Source organism: Chelonia mydas, chromosome 4, assembly GCF_015237465.2.
Source record: "Chelonia mydas isolate rCheMyd1 chromosome 4, rCheMyd1.pri.v2, whole genome shotgun sequence".
NCBI lineage: Eukaryota > Metazoa > Chordata > Testudines > Cheloniidae > Chelonia > Chelonia mydas.
Window position 1 is genome coordinate 56343878 of NC_057852.1, and position 14845 is coordinate 56358722.

Genomic DNA, 14845 nt, shown 5'->3' on the forward strand with positions numbered 1-14845 from the left:
ACTGAAATTATATCTCAGTAACATGGCTCATTTGAGAGAGGGACTTCAGGCTAATAGCTTGAGTCTGTTGCCCCAGAAGTGGTAAAGATTTTAAGCTTTATTGAACTTTATTGAAATGAAATAAAATATCTGCTCCTGCAGCACAAAGCAGCTGTAATGCCATCTTACCCAGCCCCCTTTGAATTTGGTTTTGGATTTGTTTGAGGGGAATGAGTTGAGAGGAATTCCTGGCCACATCCCTAGAGCCAGCCATAGGGGCTTTGCCCTGGGAGTGCCTGTGCCTCAGCAAGCATCAGCTGGCAGATCAGCTCCTGAAAGGTCACTGGCAGCTGGAAAAACGTACAGCAATACTGAGGCTTCTCTAAGTTGCACCCAAGAACCAGCTTGGTGGCCCCAGGATTAAAGTTACCCTTTTTTCTGGCACCAAGTGCTGAATATCTGGTGCAGTGCAGGTTGGTAAACGCCCGTGTATGGGATGGTCTCCATCTTGGCTAACAGCAGGAAATGAACCAGGGAAGAAGTGCTTTCTGGCACATCATTGATTTGAACTTTAAAGGGGCTCTGCAGATCTTTTGCTTTATTTATAAGTGAAGATGGTCCAATCACACCTGCCAATCTAGCATGACCATTCTAACTACTTATTTCAAAACCCAGTTTTTGTTTTTTTTATTTAAAAGGGGAAGAGTAATACTGTGTTGCTATAAAGCCACTGAATGGCAAGTTAGAAAAGAAGACAGTTAAATAAAGAAGGCTGACTAGCCAGAAGTCCACTCTCTCTTCACATTATTAATATTACATGATATTATTTTCAATGATTGACACCAACTTAACTTCACAAATAAGAGGGGAGAGCCTGATTCTGCCACTTTCCTATCATTTAAATGGAACCTACATGTGGTTTATAGTACTAGGAGTTTTCTAAAAAGAGAATTTTCATGTGTTCAAAAATTCAGTAATGGGTATGCAAACCGTATTTGCCTGCACAAATCAAATAATTGCAAAAAGTTCTACAGTATAATAATGATCCAAAACACTACATCTAACAATATCAACATTACAATTTGGGGCTATTATTGTAGAATACGGTTATATTTTATAAGGGTGGCATTTAACAATCTAATTCACTCACTAAAACACAGTTTTAGCACATTTGAACTAAGATGGCATGTAAAAATGCAGGTGCACAATTATAGGCATGCAAATTAGAAGCTGATTTGAAAATTTGCCTCTAAATATCTAGAAGTTTGACCCTTCATCTACTCTATACTTTTTGCAACTAGATATGTAGTTTTAACACTGCATGGTAACTAGAATAGTGCAAAAACCTGCTTTCTCCTTTTGGGTATACATCCTATTAGCAAGATAACCAGTGACAGATAATCTCTGGGAATGGCTGAACAGCCAGAGCAACATATACCGAAGGTGAGTATATGTGGATATTAATGCCTATTAGTGCAGACCATCGACAGGTGTATTATTGAAGTCTTTTTGCTCCTTGATGAACTTTCACATTATGTTGTCCAATAAACAAACATTAGCTAAAATTGCTTTTGTGTGGCTGACACAACCCACTAACTTCCTTGCTGCACAGCTTTATATTCTTGTACTTTTTTTTTCTTATATTTTTTAGCAGACGTAATATTAGTCATGGTAAAAGAGAATAATGGATTTTATGTAGGGATGAATTTTTTTATAAACAATTCTATGGGTAAAATCCTGGTCCCACTGCAGTCAGTGGGAGCTTTTACCCTAGATGCTTTTCAAAATCTTATATGGTTTTGGTTCTAGGTCAGATCCAAATCCTGAAAGGCTCTATTTTTTGGTTGGGGGTTGGACACAGCCATAATCTAAGAACATCTGATCTTGTGATCTTTCCATCATTTTGTGTTTAAATCAAACATAAGGAATTACTTCTTCACACTACACATCGTCAACCTGTGGAACTCATTGCCAGAGGATGTTGTGAAAGCCAAAAGTATAACTGGGATCAAAAAAGAATTAGATAAGTTCATGGTAGATATGTCCATCAATGCCTATTAGCCAAGATGGTCAGGGAAGCAAATCCATTCTCTGGGTGTCCCTAAACCTTTGACTGCTAGAAGCTGAGACTGGACAACAGGGGATGGATCATCTGATAAATTGCCCTGTTTTATTCACTCCTTCTAAAGCATCTGGCACCAGCCACTGTTGGAAGACAGAATACTGGGCTAGATAAACCATTGGTCTGACCCAGAATGGGCCATTCTTATGTTCTTATCTACTGGTTTGCAGACCATGAGTGAGTTAGTCCACGACAGTCCTGAAATGTCTTCACCAGTGATGAGTTCTGCATGAGACTCCGGCCACCTTCACTGTCTGAAAGGATACTGTCCCATTTCTTCTCTACCACAACTCTACCATCTCTCTCAAAACTAACTTTACATCTAGGTTCCAAGATCTTCCTTCTTTTGTGTGACACTTCTTGGCTACACACACCTCGCCCTTCAGTATAGTGATTTGGACTTTTAAGTTGCTCTGCTCCTTTCCTAGTGATATGTATGGTATCTTAACCTATAATTTCTTTTCCATACAAACCGTTCCATTGGATTTATGAAGAAGTGGTGAGAGGTATTGACTTGCAGGTTCTAAAGAATATCAGCAGTTTTTCTTTCCAGGCTTTGTGCTCTAGTTCAGTTATTCAGATTGCTTTAGGCAAAGTCCAGTTTCATCTATCCAACTTCTCATGCTCTGTAGCTGATAAGATTTCACTATGATACCTACTGCTCATCCTGTACAGAATGAGCGTGGCAGTCCTCTGATATGAAATAGGACCTATCATCAGTTATGACGTGTTGTGGTAGCCCATGTGTACATGTTTTTCCCCAGAGAGGCTATGTCTAAAGATACTTTTCCTAGGATGGTTATTTCATGGCATCATGAAGAACAGTCAATAATGACTAGTAAATTGAATGTTGTAGGCAAATCAAACAAGACTATAACCAGGATCTCCAAAGTCCCTGTAGCCAACATTATATGCAGTGCTGGTTCTGGTTTTTCAGCTTGACATGCATGATTATCATATCTGGTTGTGGGCGATCTACTCCCCATCCCAAATCCTTATCAATTCTAATCAGTGATGTACAATTATGTAATTGTTATGATCTTGTTTTCTGTATACTGCACTGTTACATTTCTAGGTCTCCGCTGTTTGCAGCACTATCTATAATTTTGTGAGGGAGAGTTGATGCAGCATGTTACAATAGGAGAAAAGGTGTCTGTGGGCACATTTCTGCTTCAACAATCCTAGAACTGACAGATAGTGGCTGCTTTAAGTTATACTGACTAGAGTGCCCTAGAGATAGCTCTGTCAGATGAGAGTCACCCCTCACACCTGCAGAATCCATCCTACATCAGGGAAATCCACAGACACTGTATTAGGTTCTTTCTCAGTTCCCTTTGTGCCTCTGGTGTGGTACAAAGGCGACAGGAGTCAGAATGCACAACCTGACTCAGATTTTGTTTTCTTGTTTTGTGGGTTTCCCTTATTTTAAAGCAAGTTATTCAGGCTGAAAATATAAGGTTTTTCCATACATAAAGAGCAACCTAAGTCATCCAGTTAAATTATACTCAGTTATATTAGCTGATTTATTTTGTTTTCTATTTTGATTCAGAATGGAACATTTTATTTATTTCGTGGACATGATTTTCAGTCCCAATGCCAAATGTTTGGGAATACAGCTGGTAGAAAATCTGAAAAAATATTTACCAAATACAGTATTTGACAATTTTTTACCATAGGTAACATGAGGCTGATGGTATCCTGAATGAACTTTATTGAATCAAGTTATTCCTTACTGAATTAGGATTGATATATTTGGGGTATACTGCACTGGAAATGCAATCATTTGTGTACTGTTCTGAGATAGATGGAACTTCTTTAGCAGGAAAATAAGATTAATGCAATATCTGGAAGGTATGAGGAAGTTCAAAGGTCTTTTTGAAACAATACAAGTAAAGTGGATTTCCTAGGAAGTACCTTGAGGTGAGGGGAAGTTTTCCCCCTTTAAACCAAACTTTTGCAACTATTCCCTGAGGAGAGAGACTCATTTTATGCTAATTACCTGTTTTTGTGAACTTCAGCTCAAAGACCCTGATCTGCACAGAAGGGTGGACTAAACTTGTCATGAATGTGCTTATTCTGACCTGAAGCAGTGATGAAGAGGTAATCACAAGACCTCCTTTAGGATCATGGGTTGAAGGATTTTCCTGCCAGAATCCACGTTACGGATGGGCTGATCTCTGGTAAGCTTATTAACATGCATGTACATTCTTTTATTGATTTTAGTATATTTTCTCTGTAATGCTTTTTAACATAAGAATAAATGTGCTTGCTTTCAAAGAGCTGTGTGGCAACATACATCTGTAGCAATCACTCTGTTATCAGTCTCTGAAGAGAAAGCAAGCAGGTCTGTTTAGACAGACTGTCTTTGCTAGGAAATACATGATGAAGGCTGGGAACTGTGCAACCTAGAAATATCCCAGTCTGCAGGGAGAGAGACACTGGTCTCCACAAAGAAAGGCAATGGCTGGGGAGCTGAAAGCTGACAGTGGGTGTCCTGGCAGAACCAGTAAGTACAGTAAAGGTGGTAAAGTTTGGTCTTATGTAATTTCATTCAAAAACCCTTTACAAATATGTATATTTTCTAATGACATCATTGATGAAACAATGCAAATTGCTCAAGGCACACATCCATGCAAACCTTGTAATTTGTTTTGCGTTTCTATAATTATGTATAATTCATATTGCATTTGTGTATGCAGTGTTTATTTCCATAATTGTAACCAGCACTTAAATTAATTACACTATAACCTCTTGAATATATAGGCCAACTGTTGAATTTTTTGTTAAAATTTTAAAGTCTTCTCTTTTTAATTTTTTTTCTCTGTGCCTTTGATATGTTGTTTCTTATCCTCCTTGTTTGGATTCTCTGTGGGATATTCTCAGAATAATCCTGCAGTTTTCTTTTATGACTGAAACTTTGCATTTTAACAGTGGTCTGGAGATAGTTTCTTTCTTGTGAAATACCAGTTTTAATAACAAGAAAGGAAAAATGCCATAAAATCTGCACTAACCATATAAACCTGAAGTCTCTGAGAGACTGATTAACACTGAGACTCTACACAGGTTTTTCAATAATTAGAGGATGTGCTTGCATGGAGTCATGACTTCTCTGGCCTTGATGCCATTTCCCAGGGCAGACTGCAATTATTACAGCCTAGAGTACATTTCCTACATTCACTGCCTCCAGCCATTGAAGATTTTTTTGGAGTAAAGATCTCTTAATTTCACACAATCTTGTCATCAGGTTGGATTAGCAACATGTTTTGATTATTATTTTCTTCAGTGTGTGCAGGATCAACTGGTAGCTCCTTATTTTCTGTACAGGTTTTTCCACATAGGGTTGAAATGATCACAATCATATCTTTGATTATATTAACATAACCAATGACGGTTTTAGCTTATCAGCAGGGCGTCTTACACCAAAGAGTTTCCCCTACTAGTGAGCTCAAGTGACAGTCTTCACTCAGAACTCATAAGCTCTTTTTGCTGTATTAGCATATTTATTTATTGTTCTCAGATTCCTTTTTCTTCCATGTTTCAAAATAGAAAATTAGGTATAGACGTGGAGAGTTATTTCTTCTGTATAACATCCTAATCTTACCCACAAATCTGGCCACTTTAGCAACAGTTTATTATATTAGCACAAACTGCATTTGTCAAAAGAGCAGGTCAAATAATCTTAGTATAAAGAAATAAATACATCTTTGTTAATGGCTGTTAAATTGCTCTTTAATTGTGGCAGATGGATTGTGCCAAGGCTGCCAGCAAAACAAATCAAAACAATGGACTGGGCTGTGCAAAATTTGTGACCCACTGTAGTGTGCTAGACAGACCAGATCCAGCCAAAATAAACAGACGGTTTAGAGAATTGTCTTACAAGACTTGCTTTGAACAATGGCGATTGTCAGAGACATTTCACAGGGATTTGAGTGCAAAGAATGGACTGTTGCAGTTGGAGAAGAACCTGACAGTGAGGAGTGGAGTATACTGAGTATAGATTAGAGAACTAATTAGTGGTTATTTAGGAAAGGAATTATATGTACAGTGAGAGTGGCTGTTCAGAGATAAAAAGACAAAACATTTAAGCATGATTGCTGAAGGAGAGAACAGATAGTGAACATCTGCACAGGTTGGGTAGGGAATGAAAAGGAATAGGAATGACTTGAGAGAAGGATTAGAAGTTAGGGACTATGGATGAAAGAATTGAAAGATGATGGGTTGAATGTCAGAAAAGAGACATAATTAAGAGAGAGGGAGAGAGAGAAATAGCTGAGAGGTGGGCAAAAGGTATATGGAAAAGGAGGAGGAGGAAAATGAAAAGGAAGAGCATGAAGCCAAGTGTTTTGCTGAGAAAAAAGAATGAGAAGGAAGGGAAGTACACTTTACTTTCCAGATGTCATCATCATTTACAAATTACAATAACTGGAATTTTGGAAGAACCAGGAGAGAGGTCAAGGACTAAATGGGCATAGGAACTAACCTAACTTTTCACCTGTAGACATAGTCTCTCTAGGATAGGGTTGAGGTATCCCGGACAGTGTGAGGAGGCTTGCATTGTTGTTGTTCTACCTGCTCACTGAATGAAGATGACGACTTCAGTCCAGCACCACTCAAAGACACTAAAATTTCACTCAGCTTGTTAAGATGGAGAATAGATTATCTGTGGGCATATCTGGACTGCTGAATACAGATGAATAATATTGGCTGACACTTGACATATTTGGGTATTAGGATGACCATTCCCTCCCAGAAGGAGCTGCTGCCATTTCCACGTCATTCTTTCTAAAAAGACTGGAGGGCAGGAGTAGCTCATAAAGGGAGAAAAGAGATTTTCTTAAAACCTTTTGGGAAGAGGAGAAGCCAGCACTGGGTGAAGAAGAGCCCTTCAGCTCAGCAGTACCTAAGAAGGGCACTACTTTTGCCTCCTCTGTAGAGACTAGAAAATTTGAGCAGCCAGTGCTAGGTGAAGGGAAAGGTCCCCTGAAATAGCTGTGCTTAGTGCTGGTCTTTCCCACTCTGCATTGCTGGAATTGAGAGAGAGGAGCAGCTGATGCTGTGAAAGAATTCATGGCTGAAGCTGTGAGATGAAGACTCCAAAGGCACCAGCAGCAGCAGCAAGCATCAGAAAGAAGAGGGCGAGGGGTAGAGGGTGGGGATAATGAAATTCATGTTTAGGAGTCCAAACAGGAGAATGCTGGAGACAAGTATCACATGAATATGGTCTATTTGCCCTCCCCTATTATTTAGTGACATGCTCAATGTCTTACAGGAGTTGACGTGTCTTTACAAGTATTTGAGGGGTACGAAGACAAGTCCACTTTTCTCTTAAATTCTTCATGTATTCACAAATTCTGAAGATCTAATATTTTTCCATTGCAAGCCACGCAGCCTCCTATAAATATGCCAACCAATCAGGTTGGCAATGGTCCTACTCATGTGAGTAGTCTTATTGAAATCAATGAGTGCTTACATGAGGAAGGATTGGGTCTCTAAGATATTTTACAGGTTTCTAGTCTCTTATTAGTACTGATTAAACCTCCAAAGAATATCAGCAAGAAGCTTCCCACTGTGTTAAACAAACACTTATTTTCAAATACATTTCACAGTTTACAGATAGTGACAGTGAAGTACTGCTCACCATGTGAACTTTCAGATGCAATGCAGAGCAAAACTGCTCATTTCCTTTTAATTAAAAAAAATCTATTGTAAGATAGCAAATGAACAACATTCAGATACATGGAGCTAGATCCTCAGTGGGCAAAAACCACTGTAGATCCATTTAATAGGCTGACTTATGCCAGCTGAGAATCTGGCCCATGACTTGCCTACATTTGCTTGCTCCTATTTTCATCATGTGACCAGATGAAAACCAGAAGATTTTGTAGTTTGGTTCTTGAGTAAAGAGAGTCAGAAAATGAATTGTTTCACAGTTTATGCCTGTTAAAGAACCCTCCTAGGAATAACTTATGATGATTTGTTTCCAAAATGTTCGCAGTACACTTTCTTTCAGTAGTTTTGTAGTTATGCAGCTATTTAATAATAATTAGTTTCTTAAATAATGTCTGTTCCACGCTGATTAGTCCCTGTACATCATGTGTTTGTACATACGCATAATCTGTGCCACTCATTACCACACTATATTACTGCATCCAAGAGCTTAACAGAAGTTAAAAAAGAAGTATATATTTATATATAGATAACACCCACTGTTAAATGAGGTAATTAGGATTTTGTTGTGGAATGATTTTAAGATTTAAAAAGGGTTATAAATGCTATAAAACTGCTTCAACACATAGGGCAACCAGAAAGTGATAGGAGTCTGGAGAAGCACTACAATGGGCAGTTTATTCCATAATACTCCATTATAAGATTCCTTCCCCTGTCCTCTGAAGAAACTTTTACTGGTCACTGTCAGAGACAAGCTACCTGACTAGAAGGACCTCTGGCTGGATCTTGTATGTCAGTTACTATAGCTATATTCATTATAACCTTATCATAATCTTAAAATAAACCAGATGCAGTCAATATGTATTACTAAAATGACAGTACAGTTCAATTTTATTTAGTATAGCAAACTATCCCAAAATGTTTTACAACTGTGGAGTTAGTTTTCCAGAGGATGGGATGATCTAAAGTGACAAAGACTGCATAGAGGTTAAGAATAATGAGGAAGGAGAGGGGTATCAGCAGCAGCAGCTAAAGATGTTAAATAGAGATGGTTTCTTTCTTTGCTATGGTCAGACCAAGGACCAGACTTAAATTGACTTGGATATTTGAGTGAATTAAAAATAATAGAAATAAATACACACTTTATAAATACATTTATTTACACACTGCTAAATGTAAACAGGAATTTACAGTTGGTGGTGTCCATAAAGAGAACAGGGTCTTTGCCTTGAGGAGCTACTGCACTAAAAGCATGAGTGGGTATAGTACAAGCAAGCATAACAAACCAGTGATGAGTAGTCAAAGAGTAGTGTGCAGCCACTGAAGCAAGAATGCTATGCAGAATACATGAGATTTTAAGGAGATTTTTATTTATTGGGGTTTTTGTTTGTTTTTTAAAGTAAAACAAGTAAGGCTGGAGCTTGATGTGTGTTACTAGACAGAGTATTTCAGGTACATGGGGCAATATAAAAGAAGGTATAAATACACAAGGTTAAGAGTGGCAAAAGGAGCAGTCAAAAGAAGCAATGGATGGATCTATCAGTGGAAGCCTGAAGAAATTTAGAGATAAAAAAGCAAGATCATTGTAGGCTTGAGAAGTGGTTACTTTCTCTAATGCTATTCTGAGTAAGGATGGTTGTTACAGTCAAGAGGATTCTTCCCACTAGAAAGAGGGGTGAGCGGGATCACATTTGAGAAGAAGGCACCAAAAGGAAAGCAGCTACTGATAATGGAACAATAAAAGCAAGGGTGTTACAGGGTGGCTGGCCCTTTAAAGGTAGTTGAGCCCAGCCTCACCTGTAACCAATCATCTACCTCCCAGCTAAAAGTGATCAACTATGGATCAGAGGATTATAAAGGACTGCAAATCAAGTGCCTCAGTTAGTGTAAAGAGCTGCCACAAGCAAGGAGGATCCGGTGAGAAGCTTCTGGGTCAATAGGGGAAGAGAGTGTTGAACGCTACAGGAAGGAGGTCGGCTTCTGTGGGAGGCCTGGAGCAGGGTATGACTCTCAGGCAAGGTTAGGGGGAACGGACAATTGATGTGCTGTTCTAGTTTTACATGGAAGAAATAAAGCTGAAGCCCTGAGAAAAGGGTCTGAATCAGATTCTGGGCATGGGATCACTCTTTCCTGAGGAGATGGCCAGCGGCCTACAAGGGAAAAGCCAAACAATAGGCAACAAAAAGGGGTCAAGAGAAGAGATGCTTCTTTGCAGGGACTGAATCAAAATATCTGGAAGACCCCAGCTGAGGACAATGGAGAGGAAGAAAAAAATCCCCAGCCTTTCTAAAACGTAAGACAACAGTGTCACAGAAACAGACCAGTTTAGGCCTCTTGTCTTCAAATATAACATTTCATGTTTTGTCTTAGTGCAAAAGTATACCCACTGGAATTTATACTTGTAAATAAAACCTAAAATCCCTCCTGCCTCCCTTCTCTCCCCACCTCCCATTCACTCTCTCTCCAAAAGTCACTTGGCAACAGTCTGACCTTCGCACTGCACAGATATGTTTGCTTTATAACTTCCACCTTATATTTGCTGAGTTTACCAACCAAAACAAGTTTTTGATCATTTCACTACTGTACATCCTAACAGATGCACAGCTATGTTCTTTTGGTTTCAGACATCTGCCTCAACAATAGAAAACAAGATTTTTATCCAAGAATGCATTTTGTTAGTGATGCTGTCAGAAGCACAAAGAACACATTTAGATTCTTGGAAGTGAAGTAACTCTTATGGTGCTGCTAGCAGTCCACTCTTTTCTAAATTTCCTTTTTTGTGGATTCTCAGTCATCCAGGACTGGCTATCCATCATCCACAAATCTATACTGTATTGAAGCAAAGGAGTGAATATGGTTATGCACCAAAGCCTTCAACATAAGTCTGCAGATTACAATGTGAGGGATCTATGATGACTCAGTGTAAGTTGCCAAAAGTTGCCTCCCTTTGATTCACTAGTTTTGTGCTTTATGACCCGAGGAACAAAGCTACCATCCCAATTACAACAGATACTTTTGTTGTTGTCTCAGTGGAGAGGTCAACATTTGCCTCATCCTCAGAAGTGGTCCTTGCAGAACATGGGAATTCTGGGGCTTTTTTTGCTAAGCACCATGGAAAAGCCTATGCGTTGGTACCCACTCTGTAACTCTTATATCATGAAGGTTTTCAGTTCCCGATGTAGTCAATCCAGTACTTTTCAAACATAAACAGTTCACTTTAAAAACACTCCATTCTAATCTGTAGAATTCTTTTAGTGTCAACAAATTAGCAGATAAGAGAGAACCAGGTAACACCTTATTTGACTTTCAAAAATCCCTCAGTCCCTCACAATTAGGCTATTTTAAGGAAACCAAATATCATGAGATGAATGGGTAAAGTTCTATCAGGGATTGGGCAGAGTTAAAAGACACAAAATAAATAGTAAGAATAAATGGTCACTATTCATCTTGGCAAAAGGTTAACAGAGTGCCATCCAGGATTCTGGACTAAGACTCATTAGTGTTTAATATATTTATACTGATCTGGAATGCAAGGTCGGGGGAGGGAAGAACAATGAAGTAGGAAAATGTGTAGATGATATTATTTAGATTAGTTAAGTCTAACAGAAATAGTGAGAAACTTCAGAGGCACTTAGGCAAACAGAAGCATGATGGCAGGAGACAATCATTGGAAAATTGAAGGTAATACACATTTGAAGCAATATTTGAACTACTCATACACATTGCTGGATTCTAAATTAACTGTAACTACTCAGGAAAAACACCTGCACATCATTAAACATCTCAACAAAGGTAGAAGAAGGCTGGCTCAGCAGTTAGAGGACTAAGGAGACTCAGGTTCAATTCCCTACTCTACCACAGGTTTCCTGATAGCATCCATAGTGTCTCAATAGCATAGTGTCTCAATAGCAATGGAATATGCGAAGAATGGGACAGAAAATAGTGTTGAAACTATCAGAAGGCCATTGCATGAAGCAATAGCATGCCCTCATTTGGAATACAATATTCAGTTTTGATTACTCTTATCTCAAAAAGGATACCTGAGAAATACAGGGGGTTTGGAGGCAGGCAAGCAGAATAAGAGTATCTCTGTTGATACTTAGGGCCCCATCATGGTAGCTTCTAAGCACCTCCAAAGTATTTAAAAATAGAACTAACAATCTCTCTCTTCTTTTACAGTAAGTTGGAGAAATAGCTTAATTAGTTTTTAGCTGTGTTTTTATTTGCGAATGGGTGGTGTTGTATGTCTATATGTAGTGGTGTCAACTCATCATTTTATCATCAGTGCTTATTAAAGCCCAGCTCCTTGAGCCACATGGATATGTTAGAATCTCAGCTGTCATTGATGAAAGTTTGTTACCTGCATGGCTGCTGAAAAAAGCTTGAAAATGGGATGAGCGTAACCCAAGGATTCAAAAACCAGAAGCAAATAGAAAGAGCTGATAATGGTTTTTTAAAAAATCTGGCAGGCAACGCTGCTCAGTGCTTGGGCTCTGCCGTTTCCCCGAAGAGGAAAAGGAGTCATTTCCCATCCTCTTGTACAGCAAGGAAGAGGTCTCACAAAATGAATTGGGACCATTCCAGGGATTGGGTAGACTCCTCTTAGTCTTCTCAGAGGAGTGCTGACTGGTACCATACTCTCTCCAACACACAGGGTGAAGCAGTCTGTCTAATCACTCCCCCATACCATGCTGAGAGCAGCAAGGGTCCATACCATTGACTACAGTTCTGGCCATGGGGCATCTACTGAATCCTGATGATGTTGGCACCCTGTGTCAACTGTCTCCATGCCAGCAGCATATCAGGCATCATACCTGCTTTGCCTCTCAGTCGTGGACTCTCCACTGGTTCAAGAGTTTGCTAGTGAGATGGCTTCTACCACCTCATTCTCTGCTGAGCCCATGGCATCTTCTGGCGACTGCACAAAGCTATCAGGCTTATCAGCACCACAGCTTGCACTGCCAAGGCCTCAAACTGAGGAGGGCAACACTGGGCCTGGCACCAAAGGCCCCTTCAGCATTGGTGTGTCCCTCAGTGAAAGATCTCTTAATCGAGCTTGGTACCACCCTTAGCTTGGGTACCAGCACTTCTCCTGGTACCGGGTAGGAGTGTCTCTCATCTGTTACCATTGATGCCAATCCCGCATTCATCTTTGGCACTAATGTTTCCCTGGTATTGACTTTCAGACAAGTCTGACTCTTTGCCCCATTGGGCTTGGCTCCCGCATTGTCACCTAAGAGCCTCTGGGACTCCTCAAGATCCAGGTTGATGTTGTCCTCTGCCTTATTGTTGGATAGGCACCAGAGATCACCCTTAGGTCACCATCAGTACTGAGATTGGCATCTGTCCTGCAGCCGGGACAGGACAGGGGCTCTTGGGCCGGTGCCTACTGACCACCAATGCCTTATCTGTATGCCCATTAGCTTCTGTGGAACCCTTGCAATGCTCCTCAGCCTGTCTATGTGAAGTTTTTGTGGTCAGGGGGTCTACTATATCTAACAAACATGAACTTTATAAGAAGACTCAGCTAAGTCTGTAGTATGTTTGGGAAGAACATTCTCCTGCACATGGTAAATATAAATCTTTTCATATTTCAGAGTCTGTTTAATCCAGGCAAACCAATTCTAATGTTGCTATTTAAAAAAAAAATCACAAATCTTGCAATATTTAGTCTTTTTCTTAAAGTTTCCACTCCTATGTCATGTGATAATGTTTCAGCTTTAATTTAAAAAAATAATTAAGTTCCTAGCCCTCATGGTTGCAGAGAAAAACTCGGAAATGTGAACCCTACAGGCTCAAAAACCAAAAGGCAAATGAAGAATCCAAAATTTGTCACTTTTTAAAATCTCATGAATTTTGGAGGGCCTGACTCATAATTTCTGAACATTTGGGATAGGCAATGCTGCAATTCCTACACACAAATTTGTATAGCTCTTTGAACCAAACTTGAAATGGTTCATAAAGTTTTAATTGCAAGCTAACATTAAATTGTAGATTGCTAGCATGCAGTCAAATCAAGATGGCCTCTGACAGAGTCCATTGTACCCATAGCTGTATTTCATTACATGAGAGCATAGGACGATTTTTCATTCTTTCTTCATATTCTTACCACTGAAACATGTGAATGGTCCATAAATGTGATTTATAAGAGAATTATAAATAGACATTTTTCATGCACTTTTTATATACTAGTCATGTTTCACCTAATGTAAAATATGCAAATAAGATATCACAGTGATGCTCAATATTTGTTAATTTAATAGGCTCCTAGTTAGCATGAGAAATAAAAAATGAGAGAGCTTTCAGAATGCACATGAATGCAGGAGTTTTTGTCTCTGGCTGACATTTCCTACAGAACTTCTATATATGTGTCATTTAGGAAAACAATATTTGTCATGATTGTATTAGCATTTGGAAGAAAGGAAAATAATTATTTTTTAACCAAACCAAATTATTCTATAGTTTCCCCCATCCTATTAAATATTTTGTTTATTTTTCTCTACCACTAGCATCACTTCAAACTGCTACAGAATGAGACCACCCTCATTAAGACCACTTGCGGCAGTATATTGCCTGAGCTTTGACTGAAAAATCAGTGCAATACTAATACTATACAATTCTGTTAGAGCCTGGCGCTCTGAAAGGAGGACCAGCCACAAAACATAAAGTCTCTTCCCATGCGCCATTATCTCACAGATACAGCTTAAATAAAACATTGGGGAACTGAAACGCAAGTGGAAATATCTTTGGAGATGGTAAGGAAGAAACCACGTAAGCAAAGAATTGTTGCTTTGGCACCTAGTGGAGCCCATAGCTGCCATTCCTTCTGAGCATGGGTAAACAGTTAGTAGAAAGTATATTTATCAGTATGGCAAAGTGCACTGGCTGAAAAGTATCTTGAACTGAAAAATCTCTTAATACATGGCCACTCATCCATAACTCCCTACGTTGTCAGAGCAACCATGTGCACAAATTCCACCACCAGCCAGCTCTTTAAATTCCATTATCTGCACTTCCCCTATCACCAGTGGTACAAAACTGGAGAGGAATCAAGGTAAGATCACCAGTTTCATTCTT